Raw genomic sequence first — 27,998 nt, 5'->3', positions numbered from 1 at the left:
CTATTTAACAATATTATTGCACAGGTGAGCCACACAGGTTCCAGCTCCATGTGTCAAGGCTCCCATGAGGCATGGGGACCTTGGCATGAGCTGGCACCTGATCTGCCAACATCACACTGGTAACTTTATATGCATTCGGAAAGATTGATTTTAATTCCCAGTGACGGTTTTAAAAGTAAAGTGAGGAATCTAAAGTCAATGCAAGAACAAAGGAAATGCATGGCTGGGTGCTATTTTTAAATAGAGAGGGCTGAGGAGGGGAAATCTCAGGCATGAAAAGACAAACAAACTTGATTATCAGAAATAATGCAGCTAACAATTACCTGCACTCCTTTCCCCTTTATCACGAGGCTCATCTGTGCCCATCTGGAAGGATTCATGTGACTCCAGTGAAGTTTCAAAGAGCTCCAGACCTACAACATGTCCAGGGTCACCACATGTTTTGTGGCTTCTCCTCCTTCTTCCTGTGCACTTGCAGGGGGTTCCAAACCCTGCTTTCATGAAATGTCCACAGTCACACTCAGGTGGGGTCCCTGCCAAGTATGTTCATTGTAGAAGTTCATTGTGCAGTTCATTGTAGAAGTGGTAAGTCAGGGGCAGCCCCAATTACACTGTTGCCTCCTCCCCCTCTGGCCATCTGATAGGATTGCTGAAGTTCCTTGGTTTTCACCTGGTACTACAGGTCATTTTTGTCATGCTCCAGGTTTATTATCTCCTACATGTAGATATCTATATTCCTTCCATTGTTCCTTAATTGTTTAGGTCAATTGGAACAAGTCAGTCTCCCATCAATATAGGCACCCCTGTTATATTGATGCAATAACGTCACCTCCCTGATTTACACAGTGCCAAAGCCAACCTAGTTTGACCTCTTCTCCCTAACGGCCAAAAGAGATCCAGGACTCTGGGGGTACGTCTACACAGCAGCGTCATTTCAGAATAACTGACATTATTACGAAATAACAGTATGTCTACACAATAAGCCATTATTTAGAAATAACGGTTAGCTGGAGGACTTCTTACTCCAACTCATGGTAACTCTCATTTCATGAGGAGTAAGTGAAGTCAAAGCAAGACTGTTCTTCATTCAACTTCCTACTGTGTAGAGAGCTCCAAAAGCCAAACTAAGCTATTTTGACTTAAGCTATGCAATTGATATAGCTCAAGTTGTGTAGCTTAATTTGACTTTTGCCCTGTAGTGTAGACATACCCTGGGAGTGCAGCTAGGTGTAGTTCCTACTCTGTACCTTGCTCAGATGCTCACCAAAGTGGACAGATAGATGTGTTCACCAAGGTGAGCAACCACAAAAAGGTATTCCAAAAGCATACTGGGGGGATGGCTTTTTTTGTCTGTGAGCTAGAGGCAGTGGCACCTCAAGGACAGAACACTGTGGGACAGCTGCTGGAGGACTGCTGGGGTTGTCACAGATAATGTAATGACTACATTAGCTCTAAGTCAAAGTAAGTAAGTTGACTTCGGCGCTGCGTATATAAGGGAGGTGGTGTTATTGCATCAATTTAACTGGGGTTCCTATATTGATGGGAGACTAACTTCTTTCAATTGACCTAATCCAAAATCTAATTCTAATCTTCTCTTCAAGAAAAATGCATATGCCAGAACTAGGCAAATGTAGAAAGGGTGATAGTTCCCAAAGTAGAGGGATTCAATATGAACCTATCACTCCACTAAAAAGTTATAACCATTATCAGAAGTCTAAAGCCCCAAAATACATATACCTAAAATACCAAAAATCTATCAGATGCATCTATCTACTAAAGACCCAGTACAAGACTGTAAGGCAGGAGTATCCAAACTTTGTCTAGCTGATTGCTACATTGGCAACCTCCCAGAAGCCCCAGGGCTGCCCGACATTGCAAAAAGCCAAGCCGATTGCATCTGCCTCCTTATCTGTAATAAAGAAAGTCAGAAGACACAGGAGACAGCTAGGGATGTTAAGTAATGGTTAATTAGCTAATCGAGTAGCCATTGTTACTCAGATGATCTTCACTTACATCAAAGTAGAGCATTATATGCCAGGACTTGTGGACACTATGGGCTGAATGCCTGTATTAAACATGAAAGGCCGTGTAAATCATTCTGGGACTCCATAACTGGCTAACAAACCACACCATTGCAACAACATCTTTATCCCAAGAGAAATTGAAAGAACATAAATTACATCCCAAATAGTAAGAACCCTTTATTGGCCAGGCCAATGGGGTTTTTTTCATCTCTACATTCTATGTATGTTACAATGATCTGCAGAGTAGTCAGTGATGTTTAGCCAAAGTCTGGTCATATAGCACTGATTCTCTTCCTTATTTCCAGGCGTTAATTTCACTAAAAGCTAGAAACACTTTAATTAAATATTAATTTACTATTTATTACCATTTATTATATTATTGCTGTTCCAGGTAAAGAAAGTCTGAGCTTTTCATAGGGATATTATTAGCTCTCCAACAGTAGAGAGGGATCGGCTGTGTGCCCATGAGATGATCTATATTAAGATGTGGCCCATGTTGTAAAAAAGTTTGAGAACTCCATGTATAAACCAAAAACCTCCAAGAATTTTTCTGTAGTTGGCTAGGCTTGAAATGTTCATACTTTTCATACATTGTACAGATGAGAAATGATGATCTGAGTCTGTCTAGTTAGCCACAGCAGTTATGTGAAAGTATTTGTGGTATTTCTCCCTCATCCCTTCCCTCCAAAAAAAAAAAAAAAAAAAAAAAAAAAAGGTGCACTAATGGGACACAAACACCGTCTCTGGAAGAGCCCATGTGTCATTTGTAGGGGTGGCCATAGTTGCCTTGATTCCAGTTTCCAAGGACACTGGACCCTGTGCCATGTGGCTTTTATGTAATTACTTATTTATTTGCACCATTGTGGTTGGCCAGCTGTTTTTGCTGTGCTGATTAGTTGGCTTTGGGGGGATGGGAGGGGAAGGGAAGGGCCTGGGCCCATGGGAGTATTTAGACAGCAAAATGGTTAGTTCTGCTCCTGCATGCCACTTTCTTGGAAGAGGTGTATTTGTTTTTCTTAGCAATGAAACATCTCTGTACCAGCTCTGAGACTCATAGCTTTCCTTGGTTAAGGAGCAAGAGCACTCACAGGTGTGAATGGTTTTGCAGGAGGTTTTTGGATACATCTACACTACAGTGCTGCAGCTACACCATAGTAGAGCAGGCATGTGCTACACTGACAGAAAGGGGTTTTCTAGCATTGTAGTAAATCCACCTTTTCCACAACTAGAGGAATGGAAGACTTTTTCTGGCAACCTAACTGCTTTTACAGTGCAGGTTGGATTGATCTAACTATCTTGCAGAGGGTGTGAAATTTTTCACAACCGTGAGCAACATAGCTAGGTTAAGCTAAGTTTTCAGTGTAGTCCAGACCTTTATTACAAAGTTTCTTGTGCTCCTTACAGTAGTGGAAAAAGAATTAAAAAGTTACCATACCACATGTTATCATAAACCAAAATCTATAAAAATAATTCATATATATATATATATATATATATATATATAGTGAAAAACTTGTCCCAGAACATAAAGAAAATGGGCATAAAAATTACTTTGAAAAACTTGTCCCAGAACATAAAGAAAATGGGCATAAAAATTACTTTGGGGTCAACTTTGTCCACAGGGTGCATGTAACTTGCATCTTTTGTCATTTGTTCTCTGTGTACTGCATCTTCAAATAGACAGAGGCTGCCCTCCTGCTGCAGAAGCAGCTGTTATTTTGTGCTCAGATGCAGCCTGCTTCAAAGGAGATACACCCACAATGGTCTTGATCATAGGCGCTGGCTTCCTCTGGGCCTGGGTGCTCAATTCCAGACACTGTCCAGACCCTGCTCCCACTCCCATCCAGCCCCTTCCCCTAAACTCCCAACACTGTCCTGTCTCCTCCCATCCCCTCTCCAGCCCAGGCCCTGTCACTACCCTACTTCTTCCCTCAAGTCTTCACCTCAACCCCATCTCTTCCCACCCCCTCACCTCTTCCCACTCGCTCCCATAAGCATGTCCCATCCCCAGGCCTCCCCTCCCTCCCAGAGCATCCTGCAAAAGAGCTGACTGAGGCAGGCAGGAGTCATTGGGAGGGTGCGGGAGGAGTTGATGGGTCGGGCTGGAATGGTGTGGGAAGCTGGCTGCCGGTGGGTGTTAAACACCCACTAATTTTTTTCTGTGGTGCTCTAGACCCAGAGCACACAGAGTCTTGCCTGTGGGTTGATCCTGCATCGTTAAATTTCATGGGAATTGACTTTCATGGAGAAAGGAATTTGCTTTAATGCATGTGGAATTTGTGCATTCTCATTGGGTATGTCTACACTTGCACCCTAGTTCGAACTAGAGATGCAAATGCAGGCATTTGATATAGACAATGAAACTGGGATTTATCCTGCGCTTCATTAGCATGATCTCGCCAGCGCGCTAGTTTGAATCACATCTGATTCAAAAAAGGAAGTGCGTGCCGGGATGTGTTAGTTCGAACCAAACCCCTTGGTTCAAACTAACGTTACTCCTCAAAAAACGTCACCTGCCAACATCTGCTGTTGTTCATGCATAATACACATGGTCTTAGCAGTGGTTTACATATTTCCACTGGCCAGAGAAAGATCAGTCTGAGTATGTGAATTCCCAGACAAGTGCCCACTTATATGGTATCTGTCCTCATTGACCACAAACCAGGGATTAATCTGTAAATCTCCTGAGCAGAAAACCTGTACCTCTGTGCAGGCCCACTGAGAGAAATTTGGGGGCTCAGTACATCTGCTTTGCTGAACTCCACCTCCCTCCCATTTCTTTATTTACCCAGATGTTTTGGAGGCCTCTCCTGAGTTCAGGGTGTGATATAATTATCCCTCCTCCCCCAACTCTTCAGCCCTGCCCTGCCTCTCGGGGTAACGAGACTGGTTGTATAAATGACAGCATGAACAAACTTATACCCTCTGTGGATGCATACTGATGAGTGGCTTACACAAACTTCTTTGAAATATTGAAAAGTTCATATCTGGATTTGTACCCAAAGCCATCTGGTATTATTGCTCCGTTCATCCAGCAAAGTCATCAGAGAGATTTGTAAACCAACAAGCCTCATAACACACAACACACTGTTAGGTACAGTAGCTAATGATTACTGTATCTATTTTACGGGTGGGTAAACAGAGTCTAGAACTCCATCCCTTCACTAATTCTATATATTTTATTGGAACGTTTTGCAAGTAGAAGATTCAGAAACTATTCCAAGATGTTTCATCTCATGCATTAGTCAGCAGGAAAACACAAACAAAAACTGTCCGTGTCTGCAAACCTCTGAATGTCTACAAGTTTAAAAGTAAGTGCAGTTCACAAATCAGTTCTGGCTGTTCCTGATACTTTTTATTCTATGCTCATCATTTTCTGCATGGTAGTTAATAACAGGGGTCTTTTGAGTTGCTACTTCCATGATTATACACTGGTGACACATGGCTCACAAATGAAGCAACAGCATGAAAATGACTGCAGGACATGATTATAGTAAGGAATAATTGAATGCACTTAAACCTATGGGCCAGAATAAACTGTAGCCTGGCACTCACATAGTACTCTGTATATCTTCATTACCTTTCAGTGGGAATGCCACATGGAGAAACAAAAAGTTTACTATGAACAGTAGAAATTCTCACTAGCAATAAGGCAATATAGTCCAGCTGTACAAAGAATAACTTGCTTGAATGAATATTTAATGGCTGCTTAAAGAGAAGCGCACATGGAGTGAGGAGAACAAAGTTTGCCTTTCAAAGATTGCTCCTGTGTAAGGTCACGGCAATTTGTTTTGCATCTCTAATGGACTCTAGTATAAACTCCCTCTTTATTTTATAAGGTTTGTCTCTCTAATTCCTAGCAGCTACCAGACTGGCAACTGTGGAACACATGATATTTCAAGTATCCTGCAAAAACCGTCCCTATTCCTGTGTAGCCTCACAAATACTGTGTGTGGCTTTGGTACCTAAGTAAGCCCTATTGTTCCACATTGCCTTGAAAAGGAGAACTTAACTAAATCAGAATGCAATAGAAATGAGTGCCCAGAAGCTGCTGCAGCTATTCATTCTCTAGAAGTCTAGATGGAGACAAGCTGCTAAATAGTCACTGAGCTCAGTGTCTTGCAAAGTTTTTGTTCAAAACCAGTTGAAAGTAGGAGAAGCTCAAGGATAATAAAAGGTGAACCAAGAGTAATGCTTTGGAGAGATATAGGGAAAAAAAACAAATGTACATAAGTCTGTCACCTGTCCAAAACTCAGAATTCAGGGTCTAATAACCTCTTATGGCTACATGGATTCAAATCTCAAATTCTTGAGTCGACAGAGAAACCAGTCTCTTATTTTATAGGTTTATTAGTTTTATGAAAGTTCTTTGCTATTTTTCCTGTCTACTACTAGATTTTCAATCTCTTGCCTGTCTAGCTATGTGCATTCAACACCACACAGACAAAAAGGCTGCTTCCAAAGCAGGGAGCAATTTACTCGGGCTGCTTTGTTGCTCAAGATCCTTTTTCAGGCAGCACCTCATTGCTGAAACAAACTAATCACAAGCACACTGGTTTGGTAATGAAGTGCTATGGAGTTACAGGAGCTCTTGGGGCCTTACACATATTTCCTGAAAGAAAAATGAGGTGAGTGCTTAGCGCGGGAAATTTTGCACAGTTTTCTTGATCAATCGCATTTTTATTCTGGCATAAAATAAGCTAAATAATTGCCCAATGATTGGTAGATCTCAAGAAGGTTGAAGGTTCATTTAAGAAAGGTGTTAGTGATTACCTATAAAAGTGTGCTAGAAATCTAGTGAAGACAGGCAGTACACCAGTAGAGCTGCATCTGCCTTTGGGGGCTATTTTCCATGAGTTATATGTAATAGTCCGCCAAGATTGGCAAAAGGTTAATACAGGGAGTCACATAAGGAACATCACTACAGCGTTTGCTTTGGTCAATCAGCTTGATTGAATTCAGTGAAATGACACCACATCTCACTGCATACATTAACAATTGTTCTTCCTTGTTTAGACATAAATGGCTGCTATAAAAATAAGATGAGAGATTTCAGTAGGGGAGAAGTAGAATGGATAGCTGCTCTTGACTCTGTGGCCTGAATTAGGTCCGTAAAATTATGTCATAGGCATATGAAAAATCCACACACACACACACACCCAAGTGGTGCAGTTACATCTAACTAACTCCCAATGTAAACAGCACTAAATCAACAGGAGAATTCTTCCATTGACTTAACTCCCCACCCTCAGGGAGGTGGCTTACCTACACCATTGGGGCTATGTCTAGACTGCAGGCTTCTTTTGGAAGAAGTGTTTCTGGAAGAGGTCTTCCGAAAAATCTTCTTCCAAAAGAGAGTGTCTACACAGCAAAAGCACACTGAAAAAGCAATCTGCTTTTTTGACAGATCTCATCCACACTGAGTGGACGCTAGGATGTAAGCTGTGATTACTATGGACGGAGTGACCACCAGGGCACCTGTGTTTTTTCCTCTTTCCTCTTCTTTCAAAAGAACTCTCTCTTACCCGTCCACACACAACTTTTCTGAAAGAGCTCTTTCAGAAAAAAACTTCTTCATTGTAGAAAGAGGTTTACCTATGTTAGAAAAACCCCTCTGTTCTTTCAATTTTATTTCGAAAGAACATGATTGCAGTGTAGTCGTAAGTGAAGTTTTTTTTGAAAAACGACCTTTTTCCGAAAAAACTCTACAGTGTGGACGTACCCTGGGAGAAACCCTCCCAACAGCATAAAGAGTTTGTGCATGAAGCACTACAACAGCCCAGCCCCACCAGCGCAGCTGTACCCTTATAGCATTCTCAGTGTAGACGTATCCTGAATTATAGCAGAATTTTGCCAGTGTCATTCTACTGAAGTCACTTGACTTTCTCCTGATTTACACTGTTGTAGGTGAGAGAAGAATCCAATTCAAAGCTTCCTGTGGTCTGAAATCCTCTCCACATATGCAGATTTGGGGCTCAGAAAACAAAATCTTGTTACTTTACTGGTCAAAAAGTAGGAAATAGGTCTGTGGACAAAAAACAGGAGAAAAAAAGTGATTATTATTAATGTCCAAGAACTGTGTGCACACATAAGATGGCAGTCCTTACCTCTTGGAGCTTCCCAGTCTTAGAGATTCTTCCCTTTCTACTTATGGTGATATATTCCTCTCTTCCGTCTCGTAGGACTGTTTATATTTCTTGGTCTTGTTCTAGCAGGAGCATCCCCTTTTATCTTGTTATTAGACAAGCAGAAAAACATTTCCACTAAACAAATTCACTTATAAAAACAACAGCTTGCCAAATAAGGTGATCGCAGGGTAATGGTGTGTGATTTAATGAGGGGCAGCTGAATGAGCAGCTAGCTCTCCAAGGGCCTGTCTCTTCTGCCTCTCTCCTCATGTAGTCATGGCTGTCTGTGCAAAGTGAGTGTAAAATGTTACCATTCTGATTTGGTGTATTTGACTCTCAGTTCAGACAGGTGTAAATAATTACCACAGGTACTAGTGGAGGATCAGGCCCCAGCGGAATTCGGGATGGAACTCATTGTTGGAGCCCAGTTTTTAGAGAGAATCTAGGAGCAACAGAGAACTGTCTGTGACTCACAGAGCATGAAACTGTCTGATCAGAATGCAATACAGGGCAGTCATGATGGGTGTAAATATACAGAGGTGTACATTTCATGAAAGCAATATAGCTGGGCATTCGAGCACGACTCTGCAGTGTACCAGTTTCTGTTTTCGTGTCACATAAGCTCCTGTATGAAATTCGGAAGTGGCTCTCTGTTGCTTCTAAACACGCTGCAAAGGGGAATGTCAAGGTGTGCGGGGCAAGGATGGATGTATAGTAATAGACTAATCAGTAGAAATTCTCCACTTAGTAAAATTAAAACTTTAATACAACTAGCTTACACACATGGCACAGCCTCTAACCTCCCACCACCACCACCACCATTTCCCCTGTCCTTCTCAGGATCTCTCATTGTGATGATTAGGGTTTTTTCATATACGCTGAATCGGAAATCTATAAAACCATTCAACACGGATGAGGCTGAGCTGGACTTTTCTTTAAGCCTTCCAGAGGCTGCCACTGCAGGGAGTAGCCATAATAATAAACAGATGGGACCAACATTTAAAACAAAACAGCACAACTACTTTTTTTACATGGATTAAATGGAGAAAAATCTTTTGTATCTATGTAAACAAAAAGGAAATTCAACCAGAAGATGAATTTGGAAAGATTCACCGATTCTCTCTCAGATCCTGAGATGCTGAGTGTGGGCTACGATCTAATAGTTTTGCAAAAAGCCATTAATTGACCTGGGATTTAAAAAGCATAGATATACTAGGTCCCCCTGAATTGAAGGTTACAAACCACCCTTATGCAGGGAGCTGGCAACCTTTCTAATCATCCCACACCACTTCATTCACAGTTGCCATAGCAGAAAGTAAGTGAACTATTTGAAAGAGTGTCGTTTCAGAATCACTGCCAGAATTAGGGCATGAAGGCACTGCATTATTCTCGGGGAGAACACCAGTCTAGCATGGCACTAATAGCTGGTTTAAACAGTACTGTAGTTAGGAAAGTGAAGGTTAAGGTTAAAGTATGTCCCCTGCTATCACCCAGCACAGCTATCACCCTGCACAATTGTAATGGTGGTATTACAGTTCACAAGGCAATATTAAAGTAGTTGCATCAGTGTGCTCAAACTTTCCTTCTCGTACATCCCCTTACCAGTAATGGAATGTGTCCATCCTCCCGACCCCCGAGGCCAGGAGCAGCATCATGTCTGGGCTGGGGGGGCTGCAAGCCAGGATCAGGGACCAACCTGCAGCTGGCAGGAGCAATGGCCAACAGCCAAGCCATGGCCAGGAGTGGGGCCACAGCTGAGCCCAGGGCCAGAGCTGGGGCAGCAGCTGAAGCTGGGGGAAGGGGCCAAAGGTGGACATGGAGTGGGGCTGGAGGTGGGGTAGGCAGGGTGGCACACTCTTCCCGTCCCTCATGGGAATTGGCCTTGGTCTCACCATTCCCCCTCACCCCGCAGAGATATTCTTCCATGCTCATCTGGGGAAGCTGATCCCACAATTTGAGTTAGATTGTGAGCTCTTCAGGGACGTGTCTTTTTATGCCATGTTCTTACAACATCTAACACAATGGAGTTCTGTGGTTCCCAGGCATGTCCCATTTTTAAAGGGACAGTTCCGTATGTAAGCCCTCCTGCAGGTGTCCCGACCTTTCTTAAAAAGAGGCAAATTGTCCCATATATTCTGTCTCCACACCCCTCCTCTGCTACCATCAGGTTCTGCTGCTGGCCAGATCCCTTCTTGCCAGCCACCTGCCCATCAGCAGTGAGTGCGTGGGGGCAGGGGCAGTGCCAGCAAGGAAAGGTGGGTGTGCAAGGCTGGTGGCAGGGCGAAGATGCAGCAAGTTCCCACTGCATGCCAGCTTGCAGCCAGCAGGATCCTGCCCCCACACCTCATTTCCAGCTGGCACTGGCTGCATGCTGCAGTGGTTGGTGAGCGCATGCAAGCGCTAGGTAGCAGCCAGGTATGTGTTGCTCTCCTGTCCACTCACTGGTCCTTTACATGCTCCCCCTTTCACTGGCCTCTCCATGCTTTGCTCATTCTCTCCTCTATCCCCACTGCTTCTCCCCAGTACCCCGGTATAGCCTTAGACCCTCTGGCCTGGCCATAAGCCGCACTTAGTGCTGACCCTGGAAAGCCCCTCTGACCCTCAATTAAGCATGGTAGGGGAGAAGCAATTTCCAACCTATTCACAGCCCAAACATGCAGGCTCTACAGCAGCCCAAGGACAAGAGTTTCATGCCCTTTTCCCCCATGTCCCTCCCTGGGTCCTGCCCCCTAGGAGGCTGCTCCATTCTCCAGCCAACCTCTCATGCTGGCCAGGTATACTGAAGCCCCTGCAGTCAAGTTCCTTGGGCCCTGGTGCATAATGAATCCTCCTTCAGGCTTCACCTCTTCCTGCCTGCACAATAGCCAGGGGACAAAAGGGGCTGGGTTATGTCAGTGGCCAGCAGCAGCCTAGGGGCACTGGGGCTTTGAGAAACTGTGTGAGCAGGAAGGGACAAGCTGCTACCAGTTACACAGGAGTGGAGCGAGGCGCAGGAGAGGGGAGAAAAGAGCTCGGCAAAGACACAAGCAGATCATCCCTTTTCCTCTTGTCTCCTCCCCAGTAGCTCAAAGCAGTTTCTGTCCCATGCAATGCTGAAAGGCTGCTGCTAGCCCCACTCTTGTGTGAACCCTGGCAGAAATCTGGGGAGAGGATATGTGACCTTCCCCCCCACATGCACATGTTGCCTTGGGAAGATGCAGTGTCTGGTACCAGAAGAGACTGCCCCATCTCAGGGGCTCAGCCAGGCAAAGAGGGTGGAGAAGACTGTGGGGCATGATTGGATTGGTTGGTTACCCCCACCTCTGAGAGACATGTAAGTGTGTCACTTCTCCTTGTGGTTGTAGGAGTGGAGCGGTGTGTGTCACTCCTCTCTGTGTGAACCCTAAAGCCTTAAAGATAAGAAGGTAAATAAAAAGAATCCAACTATGCAGTATTTCTTTGCAACAGGGTCTCAGTCAACATGCTGTTCATTTGAATGTTTCTATGATTGATTGCATTGAACTCACTTGAATAAGAGTGCCTCATAGGGAAATATGGTCACCTAACCATAATAATAAATTAAGACAGAATGTTCCCTCTAAAACTTCCCTGGTGCCTAAATATTATAGCTCCTAAGGTCTTCCTTTTAGGCTTTTGCACTGTTTATGTGAGTACAGGGAAGTTCAAATGGAGGTATAACATACATTCTACTATTGCTTTCTGCTGTTTTTGGTTAATTTCCCAGTGGATAAATATTTACCCCCATTGACCACCTTAGCTCCCTTGGAATTAATGCAAATATTCATTTATAGAACACAGATTATTTTTTCAATATGTTGTGTCCTTCAGACCTGTAACAGTGTTTATATTATAATTGGACCTACAAGACCCAGCCAAGATCAGGGGCTCATTATGGTAAGCACTATCATTACATACAAAGAAACTCTCTTGTCCATAGCACTCCAGAGCTGGAACATCCCCAGGGAAAAAATCCACCTGTGCCAAGCTCCACTCTCCTCACCCACTCCCCTGCCTCTCACATGTCAGTGGTCCTACTGACCAATACCTCTCCTTTCTTCCCAGCGCTTCCAGAATGTCACAAACAGCTGGTTTGTGGTGTTCAGAAAGCTCCAGGAGGGAGGCAGAGGAAAAGGATGGGAAAGAGAAGAGGCAGTGCAGGGATGGAGAATTGGGGCAAGTGATGGAATGGAGATGTAACAGTGGAAGAGTGAAACAGGGAGTGGGGCAGTGGTGGAATTGAGGCACGGTGGGGTAGAGCAGAGGCAGGACCTGGAGGAAGGAGGGGGTGGAGCTAGGGTGGGAAGAAGTAGGGTAAGGGCAGAGCAGGGGTGGGGTTTGGAGGAAGGGGTGGAATGGAGGCAGGGCGGGTCAGGGCAGGGGCAGAGTTTGGGGGGGGGAGGGGATGGAGTGAGGGGGCCTGGTGCAGAGTGGGGGGTTGAGTACCTCCCTGGCTGGAGGGGAAGTCAGCACCTATGCTCTTGCACCCAACGAAATTAAATCTAAATTGACAAAACAGGCAAAGAAAGTGAGCAAAGAACTTCAGATGGGGCACTGAGGTACAGAGAGATCTAGTGTTGTCCAGAGCTACATATAAAGGGTGGCAGGTTCAGGAACAGAGCTCAAGTCCCTAATTCCCGTTTCAGTGCTTTGGCACTTCCTTTCTTACATCCTCTTCCTCTGATACAGTATATTGTATAAATGTCCTTATACTGCACACATGACCAAGATAATGTATAATATGATATGCTATTGTATTCATGTACTAAACACAGATAAAAGCACAAGCCAGGGAATAGATGAGTTTTATATTGTGCTTGTGAATGTCTCCGATCACCTACCGTAATGTGCCAGAGTTGTTTCCATTGTAGCTACATAATGTGAAACTCTTGGTGTTTGCCACTGTCTGTGCAAGAGTCCAACCTCAATATGAGACTATAACAATGACAAAGAAAATGAATTTTGTATTGTGTGTTTTGTGCGAAATATATTCCAAATCTTGTATAGACTTAATGCAGTTAATTCTCTAATAGTAAAGAGGAAGTTAAGCATATGAGAGAAAACATGTCTTCAGATGTTGTGAGTTGGAGGGGTTTTTAAGGTACCAGGGGCTACAAGGTAAAAGGCTTTCACACAAAAACAGAAAAGATTGCATGGAGGGACAGAGAAAATATGTTAGTCTTAGATGAACTGAGGGAATAAGGAGAGGGGAAGGAGCAAAAAAGGTCTACAAAGAATCTGGAGCAAGTACATAGGGTTAGGTTCATTCTCATGGTGTCACTCAGGGTACATCTTCATTGCACACTTATTTCAAAATGATTATTCCGAAATAGCTTATTTCAAAATAGCATGTCTACACTGCAGGGAAGCCTCAAAATTAGTCCGAGGCAGGCTTCCCTAATGTGGACATGCTACCTTGATTTAAAGCCCCAGGAAGCACTGGGGCGGAATAATTTAGAATGACCCTGGTGAGGGGCTATTTCGAAATAGCAGCAGTGGAGCGTCTACACATGCCTTATTTTGAAATAGCTATTTTGGAATAGGCGTTATTCCTTGTAGAATGAGGTTTGCAGATTGCAAAATAAGCCGCCTGTTATTTCAAAATTATTTTGAAATTATTTCAAAACACCGGAATGGCTGTGTAGATGTTCACACTGTTATTTCGAAATAACACTAGTTATCTTGAAATAACGGCGCAGTGTAGACGCACCTTTAGACAGCACAGAGGCACCGAGTGAGGGTATGTACCTCCATGATATTCTGTCCTGAGCCAAATATGACACATTCCTGGATAGGATGCTTTTGAGAGACAGGTGTTTGTTGACACCATCCAATCACAGTGGTTTAAGTCCTTCAGAGGGTCTTTTCTATCTTGCTTTCATTGAATCAAGATGAGGATGCCTCTTGCAGCAGCATTCTGCACATGCTACCACAAATAGCTGAGACCTGAGGACACCATAGGGATGGGAACTGCAAGAGTCAAAATAAGAGAATGTTATTCCACTGGGAGGCTGACAAATAGCAGGAGGAGCAAAGAAGAAAGCATTAATAGCAACAGTAGCTGAATTGTGTGGACAGAAAAGGAGCTAATGATAAGTAAGTAGAGAATGCAGAGAAGAGAGTATTCAGAGAAAAGAAAGAATTGCAAACATGTTCTGAGTACAGCACACCAGGCCAAAACAAAACAAAAGCTCCCCAAAATATCCTAAAATTCTCACTGATCAAATGTAGCCATGGCAGAATGTAAGTTGTAAATGCAGCCACAGTACCATAACAGAACCGCTAACTGTGTCATGGAAAAACACACAAATTACTGCAATGAGGGAGCAAGAAAAAAAGTCAGATCTCAAAGCTGAAGATGCACAAACAATCCAAACCAAAAGCTACCTTGCAACCTCCAATGTGGTGCTACAATGAACACTTTTCTGCTGCACTCGCTCCTTAACTGAAGTTATCTACACCTAACTGAAAGATTATGCCCCTCACCACTGAAACTCGCCCAGTGCAGGAGAACAACACACCACCACCCTACTCAAGAACACAATTTAAAGGGCACCAATACTGATTATTGTTTTTGAACAGAAATTTGTGAAATGTTTTGAAATTTACCCTCCAGGGATGCTTGTGATGCTTTGTACGCAGCATTGTAGGGCACCTTGCTAACACCTGCCCTTAGCATAAGAAAAATTTGTCTGTGCCTGCTCAGGGTCCATTTCCCAACTCCACCAATTTCTAGCAACACCGGCACCTCCTTCCAGGACCTCCACAGGCCCCCGCTCTCTCTGCACAAGTTAATAATAGAAACATACTAACCCCTAAGCCCTCCAACAGTCCACCTGCAGCGTTCAGCCCCTGACCCTTTGGCACTCACAGAATTCATAGCTCCGCTCTCTAAAAGGCATAGTACATACCAGTTTACCAGTTTCCCCTGAGGATCACCACTCTGCTCTGCACACAGAAGTTTATTTAACCAAGAACATAGATTCAAGTAATAGCAAATAGATGGAAGTTTTGGAAAGAAAGGGTTACCTATAAAATAAAATGATAACACATCCTAGATGCTGGTATTGCTCACCAGTGTTTTTCAGTTAGTTCATGAAAAAGGGATCATGTGGCAGGAAAAATATGACCTACCATGCACCCGTTCTGAGGAGGTTTCATGTACTGCCCCTGCCCCGACCAAAATCTCACAGCACCCATTAGCCAGTTTCTGGCCAAGTGAAGCTGCCTGGCCCATCTTGTGGTGCAGGCAGTGCTGGAGGGCCCTTCCCTCCTCAAGGGGCACATGGACCTCGCAGCTGGTTGCTTTGAGTGGCACGTAGGCATGACAGACAGAGACCCTGCCTGAGGGACCTGCTGCACTCCTGGCCAGGAGCCACCTAAGGTAAATGCCTCTCAGCCAGAGCCTGCACCTGGCCCATGTGAAGTACAAACATTTTTACTTATACAGAAGGAATATTATTGAAATCCTGTAATTCGATATATTCTTATGGTTTCATTTTTATTTGATGTAACTTTTTTTTTCCTTTTGATGTCTAAAAAGTAAAATTAATTTTAAAGAGCCTCCCTCTGACTTCTAGAGCCATGCATGGCTGGGCTTGTATTCTCTTATCATTTGTATCCCTCTAATGATTTCATCCTTCAAGGGGGCTGACAACATTTCTTCACTTGATCAGTAGCAAGAACAGTTGCTTCATGCTGTAGCTTGCAAAATTGAAGGGATGGGTTCTTGGCCTTGGAGTCCTGACATGGGGGCAACTGCAGCACTATCCCATTTACAGAGGGGATAAATCTCCATCCCAGTTTTATATGCCCTTGAGAGCTCATTTATTCAGCTCTGAGTCCAGGTGGTTGCTCCATGCAGATGTTCCAAAGCAGTGATTTCAATGATGAGCTCCATAGTACAGAAGAGTATTGAGGGGCACTCGTGAGAAATCCTCACTTCTGCAGCTAAGGCCACTTTATAGTGCCTCACTCAGAACTGTAACCAACAGTCACCATTACAGGCAGTCCCCGGGTTACGTGGATCCAACTTATGTCGGATCCCTACATACGAATGGGGCTTTTCTTGCCGCGGAGGACGCAGGCGGCGGGACCTCCCAGATGCGCCGCGGTCCTTCCGCCCGCATCCTCCGTGGCGAGAAAAGCTGCTCCTCATCTCCCTGGTCTGCTGCGGTGGGCCCCCCAGCAGACTAGGGAGACGCGGAGCAAAGCTGCGGAGGACGCGGGCAGCGGGACCACGGCGCGTCTCAGCGGTCCAGCTGCCCGTGTCTCCCTGGTCTGCTGAGGGGGACACAGCTAGTGCGCTCCCCCCCCAGCAGACCAGGTTTTTCTTGCCAACGCCTGGGGTAGAGCAGCTGGGGGGCTGCCAGGTTGGTCCCACAGCGCCGAGGTGCGGCGCTACTGGACCAACCCAGCAGCACCCCAGCTGCTCTGCCCCAGGCGTGTCCGATTCAGCCACTGCTGAAACTGATCAGCGGCTGACTACAGGAAGCCCGAGGCAGAGCTGCTCTGCTCCGAGCTTCCTGGAATCAGCCGCTGGTCAGTTTCAGCAGCGGCTGACTTGGGAACGCCTGGGGCAGAGCAGCTGGGGTGCTGCCAGGTTGGTCCAGTAGCGCCGAGGAGCGGCGCTGCGAGACCAACCCAGCAGCACCCCAGCTGCTCTGCCCCAGGCGTGTCTGATTCAGCCGCTGCTGGTCAGTTTCAACAGCGGCTGAATCTGGATGCCAGTTCCGACTTACATACAAATTCAACTTAAGAATAAACCTACAGTCCCTATCTTGTACGTAACCCGGGGATTGCCTGTACCAAACTCTTCAGTAAAATTTTCATTGGTCATCCAAATCTTTGCTTCATGCCATTGGGGAGACCCATGAAAGAGGTGGGGGAGGGTAAACTATGTAAAATAATGAATGCAGGAATCATAATTGTAGTGAGAATCTTACTCGGTATTTGACCACAATTCTAATCTCCCCCAAATTCATACTTGGTATAAAAGTGAGGCCATGTTATCCACTGTGCAACAGTGTTGCCTTAGACCAGTATTTCTCTACCTTTTTTTTATAAAGCACTCCTTTAAAAAAAATAGAAGTACCCCCTTTAAAAAAAAATAAAGTACCCCCAGTACCTACAGTTTTCAGACACACCAATTTTTTTTCTACCATTGCAACACATTTGTTTAAACAACTTAATCATAGCCAAGTGGGTGATGAAATTTTTGGATGTGAAAGTACAAAAAATAATAAAGTGCTGTCAAACTTAAAACAAAAATTCAGTTTTCTCCAAATTTCAGTTACGTTGACGTACCACCCAGTCTTCTCTCGAGTGCCCCTGAGGGTACACGTCCCACTGGTTGAGAAACACTGCCTTTGACCAACCGCTCTTTCTATTACTTTTCATTTAAACCTGGTTGGTAGAGACTTTAAATGGACTAAATAAACATACATAAGTGAGAGACGCACCAAGAGGTTTATGAACTGAGTTCCTATAACAGCGTACCTCCAGGTATTAGACAGCTAGGTTTTTCCACACAGTTGGGCTTACTCTTTGGGTTAGAACTGTCATTCACTCAGGATGAAATTAAGATAAGCAAATCTGTCACACTCAGGAAGAACAACTAAAATCTAATTTTAACTGGATTCGCCCCCCCCCCCCCCTCCTTCTCTAAACCTACTCGACATTCTTATCAATAAACTAAGGAAATACAACTTAGATGGTGTCAGGTGGGTGCACAACTGTTTGGATAACCATTCTCAGAGAGTAATTATTAATTATTCAGAGACATAGCATAACAAAGTCAAAGGTATAACAAGTGGGGTTCCACAGGACTCTGTTTTGGGACTGGTTCTGTTCAATATCTTCATCAATGATTTATTGGCATAGAGAGTACGCTTATTAAGTTTGCAGATGATACCAAGGTGGGAGGAGTTGCAACTGCTTTGAGGATAGGTTCATAATTTAAAATGATCTAGATAAACTGGAGAATGGTCTGAGGTAAATAGGATGAAGTTTGATAAGGACAAATGCAAAGTAATCCACTTAGGAAGGAGCAACTGTCTAGAAAGGAGTATTGGAGAAAGAGATCTAGGAGTCATAGTGGACCACAAGCTAAATAGGAGTCAACTGTGTGACACTGTTGGGAAAAAAAGCAAACATTATTCTGGGATGAATTAACAGGAGTGTTGTGAGCAAGACACAAGAAGTCATTCTTCCACTCTACTCTGCACTGATTAGGCCTCAATTGGAGTATTGTGTCCAGTTCTGGGCACCACATTTCAAGAAAGATGTGGAGAAATTGGAGAAGGACCAGAGAAGAGCAACAAACATGATTAAAGGCCTAGAAAACATGAGAAATAAGGGAAGACCAAAATAATTGGGCTTGTTTAGTTTAGAAAACAGAAATCTGAGAGAGGACAGGATAACAGTTTTCAAGTATCTAAAAAGGTGTCACAAGGAGGAGGGAGAAAAATTGTTCTCCTTGGCCTCTGATGATAGGACAAGAAGTAACGGGCTTAAATTGCAGGAAGGGAGGGTTAGGTTGGACATTAGGAAAAACTTCCTGTCAGGGTGGTTAAATACTGGAATAAATTGCCTAAGGAGTTGTGCAATCTTCATCACTGGAGATATTCAAGGTTAAATGGCCGTCTATCAGGGATGATCCAGTAGGTGCTTGGTCCAGGGTCCTGGACTCAATGCTCTCTTGAGGTCCCTTCCAGTTCTAGTATTCTATGATTCTATACTCTCCAATCTTAAAAACTGCCATCTTATCCCTGAAATGAAACTTCTGACTCTCCCATTCCCCCCCCCCCCCCCCCCCCCAGTACCTCTCTAGTGAGTTGTCCTATCCTGCCCTGAATTCTTTAACTTTTCAAAGTAGATGTTCCAGCACTGACTTCTAGGCTTCTGCTGCCCATCCTTCCACTGAGATCAGATTTTTCCTAACTTTTGATTCTTTCTTCATTTTAGTGCACTCTAAATAAGCTTGTGAGCACAGTGAGACAATTCAAATCCTAAATTTATCAGATGAGACAAAACAACATTTTACACATATTTAGCACCGTACCACAGATGGGATGCTGGGAAGGAGCAGGGGTAGGGTAGCAACTAAAGGTATGCAGTTTGGTCTACAACTGTGAGAAAGTATAGATAAGGACAAGTCTTTAACCCTATGGGAAGGTCCATGAGATCTTTCATGTTCCCCCACAGCAGATGGTTCTTAAAATTCCATTTGAAAGATGCGGCCATAGTACTACCTGGTAAGGAATTGATGTACTTCAAAAGGATAAAGGGTTGATATGAGCCTACTGCTTTGCTTAATCTGATTTCAGACTGCCTTGATATTCTAAGCACAATTTTATACCATACTGATGGTTGCGCTGTGGACATCTGGTTTTGGTCCCTACTGCTCCACTGGCTCATAGTATAGTCTCCAGTAGGCCACTTAATCTCCCAGCAGCCCCATGTGCAAAACTGGGGTAATAGCAATTACTCACCTTTGTAAAGCTCTTTTGAATGAAAATACATGATACATGATGATATAATACAAAATATTCCTATTGGACACAGGATGCATTAGAGTAGGAAGACATAGTAAGAAAAGTGTGAAGAGATCAAGCTTCAGGGTTCCATTCTGAACTATTCCGGGAAAGATAAAATTGATTAGACCCTCTAATTGCTTTTAGGTCATCAATACTGTGGTCTTATCAGGAAGAAGAAAAAACCCCTCTGTTTCATTGCCTCTCCTAAGCCTTTTCAAGTGCTCATGTTGGATAGCTGGGTGTTCTACACTTGGTAAGTCTATGTAACATTGTTCAAAATCTTTTACAGCCCATCAGAAAAACTGAATAATGTCTCTCTAAGATTTATGAGAGTCCTCAGGTTACAGAACAAGCCATGTGTACATTTTCATGCAAGTCTGCCGAGGTGATTATTACCCTAGCAACTATATTCATTGAATGCAGGAAAGGGGAACTCCAATAAATTCTTTGGAAGGTTTTTTTTTCTGATAATGTTTGTAATTGTTCTTTAAACTTCCTGTTGTCTCACGCTGTGATCTTCCCAACTTGTCCTGTATGTGCGCCAAGCTGTTATACGCCTCAGGCAATTAATATCATATACCACATTAAAGAGTACAGAAAGAAATACAGATTGTCTTAAATATTCACATATTTCCACATCTTTTGTCTTCAAAATTTTATTATCAAATCCTTACCTTTAAGGAAGTTCTCAAACTCATTTTGATATGTTTATTAGGAAAGCCGGAAACCATTGACACCCTCATACTGTGTGGTTCTTTATAAGGTCATTTATCACTGATGACTGCTATTTCACTAGTTAATCAGCTAGCTAATTGGCAAACTTGCTACGTGGTAGGGAGAAGTATAAATCTGCATAGGATTCTGAGTACTTTAATGCTGCCAGGTCTGGGCTACACTACAGAGCAAGGCTATGACTACACTGGCAACTGAATAACAAAACTGTCATTCAGAGGTGCTACTCACCCTCCCCCAAAAGACAAAAGTTTTGCCATGGCAAGTACCAGTTTAAACAGTGTGTTGTCAGCAGAAGAGCTCTCCTGCCAAAAGCATTGCCACTCATTGGGGATGAAAGTATTCTGTTGACAGAAGAGCTAACAAACAGGAGCTATACTGCCTGACTTTTAGCGACACAGGTTGTGTCAACATGGCCATGCCATGGAAAGCTGTGTAGTGTGGACAAAGGCTCAGTTCGATGCAAGAAAGCAAACTACATTGGGATAACTCTAGAAGCATCAACGACAAACATTCACTCCTCCCAAGTACATTTCTATCACTCCTCCCAAGGTAACTGACCTGGAATGCTGACTTAAGAACTCCACCTCCATAGTCACTATTGATGTAGTTAGGTCAACACAGGGTCAGTGTAAACATTTCATTCCTTATGTTGACTATTACTGGCTTTCAGAAGCCATCCCACCAGAGCTTGTTTTGTGATGGTACGGCCCGGTACACAGCACTGTCACCTCCAGTCAGAGCTCAACGACTTTTCCCCTGGAGTACCGGCACCTTTTTTTTCCCAAAAAAAAAGCACTGCATCCCACAATGCACCACACTGAGAGACCAATGAATCCTGATGGGGATGTGCATAGCTAACAAACGGAGCAATGTGTGGACATGCACAAACGATGTAATTAGTTTACTATAGCAGCTCTATGCCAACTTAAGTTAGGTCAGTTAATTTGGTAGTACAGAAATTACTGTAGTACAAACAGTAGATTTAGCTGTTGACACTAGTATGTAGCAAGACTGTCAAGAGTTTTTGTATTGACATAAAAGGCACATGTTTGATTCTGGTTCTAAGATAAGTGGCCTATCTCATGTTTGAGGATGTAGACCATGCGTTGCATGTGAACCATGGGTGGGGGAAGCTAGCCCCTAGCCTCACCCCTTCTACCTGAAGCCCTGCCTCTTCTACTCCCTCCCTCCACAGCCCCGAGCCTCCCCACTGTGGCCACCAGCTCCTGCTCTAGATTAGCCCTCCTCAGACATATAGTGCTGGGAGGATGGGCTGCTCAGCCCCAGCCCCAGAGCATTGAAGGACAGGAGACACGGCCCAAGCCCTGGAGTGCTGGGAGAACCCCAACCTGAGCCAGGGCCACTACACACAGAGGGTGTGTCTAGACTACATGCCTCCGTTGACGGAGGCATGTAGATTAGCCAGATCAGCAGAGGGAAATGAAGCCGCGATTAAAATAATCGCAGCTTCATTTACATTTAAATGGCTGCCCCGCTCTGCCAATCAGCTGTTTGTCGGCAGATCGGGGCAGTCTTGACGCGACTCGCCGACAAAGAAGCCTTTCTTGATCGGCACAGGTATGCCTCGTGAAGCCAGGTTTACCTGTGCCGATCAAGAAAGGCTTCTTTGTCGGCGCGTCGCGTCCAGACTGCCCCGATCTGCCGACAAACAGCTGATCGGCAGAGCGGGGCAGCCATTTAAATGTAAATGAAGCCGCGATTATTTTAATCGCGGCTTCATTTCCCTCTGCCGATCTGGCTAATCTACATGCCTCCGTCGACGGAGGCATGTAGTTTAGACGTACCCTGAGAGCTCAGAGGAGGCTTGAAGCAGAGTGGGGAGGGGGCACACCTGGCTATTTGGGGTGGCACAGACAATGAAACCCACCGCCTAATTCAACTCATCATAAATCAATGGAAAGACTCCTCCATTCACCTCAGTGGAAGCTGGGTCAAGTTTTAAATCTACATTTGTTTCATGTCCAAGTACCCAGTATACTAATTAGGTAGACACGGTACAAATAAAATTCATTATGATTATATTACTATGTGAGGGTATGTCTACACTACCACCCTAGTTCGAGCTAGGGTGGTAATGTAGTCAACCGGAGTTGCAAATGAAGCCCGGGATTTGAATTTTCCGGGCTTCATTTGCATCTTGCCGGGCACCGCCATTTTTAAATGTCCGCGAGTTCGGACTCCGTGCCGCACGGCTACACGCGGCACGAACTAGGTAGTTCGGACTAGGCTTCCTATTCCGAACTACCATTACTCCTGAAACGAGGCGTAATGGTAGTTCGGAATAGGAAGCCTAGTCCAAACTACCTAGTTCGTGCCGCGTGTAGCCGCTCAGCATGGAGTCCGAACTCGCATCCATGTAAAAATTGTGGCTCCCGGCAAGATGCAAATGAAGCCCGGAAAATTCAAATCCCGGGCTTCATTTGCAACTCCGGTTGACTACATTACCACCCTAGTTCGAACTAGGGTGGTAGTGTAGACATACCCTGAGGTATTCACTCATTGGACACACTTGTTTGTCTATAGAAAACAGAGCCAACAGAGATCTCCAACTCTGGAAAAGTTCTAGAGTGGCAAAAGTTGCAGTTTTGTTTTCCCTTTTGCCACTCTGCTGCTTTTCCAAACATTAGCAAGATTTTGGAAAATTAACAAATAGCAAAAGCAGAAAGAAAGAAAATGAAGAGGGGAAGGGGGAGAAAGTGCCCTTGGCCTAGACAACATTTTTTTTTATTTCAATCAGTGACAGAAAGGAATAAAGAGGGAAAGGGAGAGAAAGAGGAAAATACAAAGTAAATGAAAATGTAAACATTTCAGGCTGTCTCTAGACTGGCAAGTTTTTCCGGAAAATCATCTGATTTTCCGGGAAAACTTGCCAGCTGTCTACACTGGCCGCTTGAATTTCCGGAAAAGCACTGATGGTCTAATGTAAAATCATCAGTGCTTTTCTGGAAAAACTATGCTGCTCTCGTTCGGGCAAAAGTCTTCTTCTGAAAGACTTTTGCCCGAAAGGGCCAGTGTAGACAGCACGGTAGTGTTTTCCGCAAAAAAGCCCTGATTGCGAAAATGACGATCGTGGCTTTTTTGCGGAAAAGCGCGTCTAGATTGGCCACGGACGCTTTTCTGCAAAAGCGTCCTGCCAATCTAGATGCGCTTTTCCGAAAATGCTTTTAACGGAAAACTTTTCAGTTAAAAGCATTTTCGGAAAATCATGCCAGTGTAGACATAGCCTTCAGGGTTTGAGGGGGGAAAAAGGGGAACATTATGAACAATCAAAAGCTCTTGCAGAATGTTTCTAGTTTTAAAAGAAGCCCATTTTTTCCATTAAAAAATAATTTTCAGCAAAAAGTCTCCAGATGTAGGCCAGGTTCTAGTCTGGCTCCACTGAAGTCAACGTGTAAGGGATGGTGAGTGTCCTTTTGGAAATATTTTTCCTGCACAGTGGTACATTTGAGAAGCAAATTCCATAGACATGGGAAGGGATCAGAAGAGGAATCTCAGGCTGCAAGTAAGCTGAGGAAGAGACAGCCTGAGGCCAACAGCATTAAATAATGAGCCAAATCTTGATTCGGGCAGAACTTCTGTAGAGTTTTGTGTAAGAACTGCAGGGTTTGGGCAATATACAGTAATCAGCACTTCTATTGTGCTTTACGTCTTCAAAGCTTGCTAATAAATCCTCAGCAAATCCCTGGATGGTAAGTGAAAAAGTATTTTCATATTTCAAAGCTGAAGAACCAGATCCCAAATGCATGGGACTTGACTCCAACTGCACAACACAGGTACATAAGTGGTCGAGCAGGTGGTCAGGGCACAAGCATGGGACTCTGGGAACCTGGAATCAGTTCCTTGTTCATCCATACACTTCCTGTTTGATCATGACAGAATCACTTTGGCCCTAACTCAGTGGTGGACAATAATTTCTGACCGGAGGCCACTTCAAACATTTCTGAAGTGGCCCAGATAGCCCTGGAAGGGGTGGGGTCTCAGGTGGAAGGAGAAGGGCCAGGACACTTCTGTGCTTCCCCACCCACAGAGCCTGATTGGTCTGGGGAGGGGGGTGGAGCGCACAAAGTCTTTGCCCACCCCCCAGGCAAGCACCAGCTGTTCTGAATAGCTGGCAGTCCCCTCTAGGTACCCGTGCCCCTGGCAGTGGGAGGAGAATTCATGTGATCGATCAGAGCTTGGGGGGGGGGAGGAAGGGAGCACATGAAGTCTCTCACTCCCTGCCCCCATCCTGCAAGGGAGCACTGCACTTAGAGTCAACTGCCAGCTGAGCAGCAGCTGGCGGTTGACTTTAACTGCTGAGCACCTTACAGGGCAGGAGGAGACTTCATATGCTCTCCCAGCCCCCAGGCTAATCAGGGCTTTTGGGCAGGGGAGTGTGCAAAGTCTTCTCCCACCCTGCCAGGTGTGCGTGGTGCTTCTAAATGCCACACACTCCTTGCAGCATGGGGGTAGGATGGGAGAAGACTTTGCACCCTTCTGCCACCCCCAGGCTCTGATTAGCCTGGGTGCAGGGAGAGTGGCAGGGCCTCCGAGGGCTGGATCAACTTGCTTGCTGGGCCAGATCCAACCCTTTTGCCCATCCCTGCCCTAACTCCTATTGATTTCAGCAGTTAGGAGCCTAAATACCATTAAGACTCAGGTTAATTTCTCTATGCCTTAGTACTCTACTTGTAAAGCAGACGTAATAGCACTTCCCTTCTGCACAGGTGTGTTGTGAAGACAAATCTTACTATATATTTTAGAAATGTGCATCTGTCTATCAGTCCATCTGTCTGTGGGTCCATATGTTCACAAACTCCTCCTAAACGATAAGAGCTATGCCTACCAAATATGATATGCAGCTTCCTCTTATAATTTAAAGAAAGGTAAGGGTTTGGTTGTGCCAGGACAATGAGATGTGCCTGGAATTCAAAAATGGAAAAGGAGGGAACTGGCAGGAGGGACTGTTATACTGCAGAATGACCACAGGGGGGCAGCAAGGGATCAGAGATGGGGACCGGGACAGCTGTAACCGCATTGGGCCAGCAGGGGCAAGGTAGAGAAAAGGACAGCTATTGTAGGAATAGGTTTTTAACCCACTGTAGCCAGTAGCCCTTTGATATATAGGTAAAACCTAAAACTATGGTCTGTGGCTAAGCTGTTCCCCAGAGGCCTGCTATTCAGTTGGGGTGTGTCTAGACTTCATGGCTCCGTCGATGGAGCCATGTAGATGAGTTTACTAGACATAGCAAAATGAAGTGGCAATTTAAATAATCGCGCTTCATTTACATCAAAATGGCCACCACGCTGTGCCGACAATCAGCTGATCCAGCACAGTGGGGCAGTCTAGACGCACTGCAGTTGACAAAGGAAGCCTTTGTCGACCACTCCAGTAAACCTCGTTTCACGAGGCTCTGTCGACGGAGCCATGTAGTCTAGACATCCTTGGAGCAAAGAGACAAGGCCTAGAAGGCCTAGCTGAAGTCAAAACAGATAACAGGAAGCTTGGAGAAAACAGGACAGACACAGAAAAGCAGCCCTGTCTGTTTATAAGCTAGGCAGCACAACACCAAACGGAAAGCCATATTTGGGTACCACTATCATGAATTTCACATATACACTCAAGGTTATGGTCCTGCGAGGTGCTCCACAATCTGCATGGGAAAGAGACATCCAGCTTCCCTCTCAAGGCCAACCACGAATTGTTGCTAAGGAACTAGAGATAGCACCCCCCTTTCACAAGCCCAATTTGCTAATTTACCAAAGACATATTATAAACAGTTGCTGCTGTGTACCTTACTTTGTTTTGTTTTTTGCTCTATACCCCTACACAAGCACCTATGGACCATACCTATCACCTATCGGGGAAACACCATTATCACTCCTACGCATCCCAAGTGGAATGTAGCTACGCCTTGCACATTTTAGCAATTGTGTTAACCTGAGCCATGGGTGGAGTTACTATGTAATCTTTTAGACTTTTGATTTATTGGCTCATAACGTCTTGCTGCTAGAACCTATCCAGGGACTTGGGAACTCCCCGCCCCGTCATTTCTTTCTCTGCCCATCAGCTCTCTATATAGTCTATTGTAATCATTTACTTGGCAGTGTTTGCTGAGCCCAAGTGGCAAGGTGGCACTCTGCCAGTGCTGTGTGTAATAAACCCTCCTGCTTGCATCTACACGGTGTCTACATTTTTGGTTTCCAATAGCTACATACTATGTATTTCAGAGATTTTGTCTGTTTGTGTGTCTGTTTATGTGTCCGTCTGTCCCCCTACCCTGGCTGTGCTTGCTGTAGCTGCAGCAGCCATGGACAGGGGCGTCTCACCTTACCCCAAGCTGAAATGGCGAGAGAGAGCTGGGGTTGTCCTCTCTCCCCGGGACAGCCTGCATCCTGAATCCCTTGTCCCCAGTGCCATCCTAGCACAATGATTTAAATTAAGAAAAACAAACTAATTTGAGATAATCACCCGAGCAACGCTGGTAAATCTTCTCTAGTGCATAGACTGTGAGGCATTAAGATGCTACAGTAATGGAAGCCATGTAGACAAAGCACCACATTCTGTGCTCAGACCACATGTCTGGATTTCATAGGGGGCAATAGCCAGCCCTTTTTTTGTACAGTGCCTATTACCCCTACCTCATCCTGATTTTTCACACTTGTCATCTGGTCACCCTACCTCAAACCACTCAATACCGTTATATTCCTTACTACATTAAATGGTGTGATACAGTTCCGTTGAAACTTTCATTCATTTTAAAACATTTAAAACGAAGTACTGAGATTCGTGTGACTCAAGGGAAGATACCCTCTGAAAATCAAGCCTCATTGAAGGTAAGTGTTCAGTACTTTCTGACAAGCAAGTCTCTTGTTGGGAACCCAAAAATCGAGGTATCCGAAAACCAACTCATCACTTTTGAAGATCTGGGCTGAGAAGGCTCATTTTTGCAATAAAAGCTGGAAGCAGTACACTTTTGTATTGTCACTTTTTCAAGAACAGGAAAGCTTGCCTTTCTTTTCTGCCACTCAGGGCATACAGGGATTTCAGACTTGATCCTGCTACAACAGTGAACTTGCAATAAAATGGAACAACTTTATCAAACCTGACAAATTTGGGAAGCCTAACAGCAGCAGGAGACAGAAGGCTTTTGTTGCCTTTCTTCCTCTTGTGCTTTGTTGATAAATTTTTCCTCTGGATATTGCAAACGAACATGGTAAAAAGAGATAGGAGCTTGAATTCAGAAGAAATGAAGCTTTTATCTTAAAGAAGCTAAAATTCAGTGCATCCAGAGTTCTGATGAGCACAGACAGAATGCCTCGGTAGGTCAGGGGAAGTGATGTCACATTAATAACTAGCAACGAGATTTCTAAAAAAAATTCAAAAATGCCTCCTGGACATTAAATCAAGGGATATGTTTGCATATTAACTGCCCCTAAGCAAGCTAGTATAATAAACTATTGTATATGCAAGGCTTCCAGACCACTTTCACTGCAAGTGCTTCAGAAAATAGGTACTTTCCAACTGCCTGGAAAGACTTGTCTGACGGACTGTCTGTCTACAATTTTTCTTTAAG

General features: G+C 44.4%; 1 long non-coding RNA gene across 2 annotated transcripts in view; it reads right to left on the bottom strand.

Annotated features, from left to right (window-relative positions):
- The window catches only part of LOC102450663 (uncharacterized), a 191,797-nt gene that overhangs the window by 6,679 nt on the left and 157,120 nt on the right, over positions 1-27,998 (bottom strand). For both annotated transcript variants that reach the window (XR_012902106.2, XR_012902105.2), the window contains exon 8: positions 324-8,049. This is a non-coding gene — a long non-coding RNA (uncharacterized LOC102450663). The remainder of the gene's footprint in view (positions 1-323; positions 8,050-27,998) is intronic.

This window comes from Pelodiscus sinensis, chromosome 2 (genome assembly GCF_052426305.1).
Source record: "Pelodiscus sinensis isolate ZL-2025 chromosome 2, ASM5242630v1, whole genome shotgun sequence".
Lineage (NCBI taxonomy): Eukaryota > Metazoa > Chordata > Testudines > Trionychidae > Pelodiscus > Pelodiscus sinensis.
Note: the sequence above shows the minus strand (reverse complement) of the source record. Positions and strands in the feature narration are given on the sequence as shown.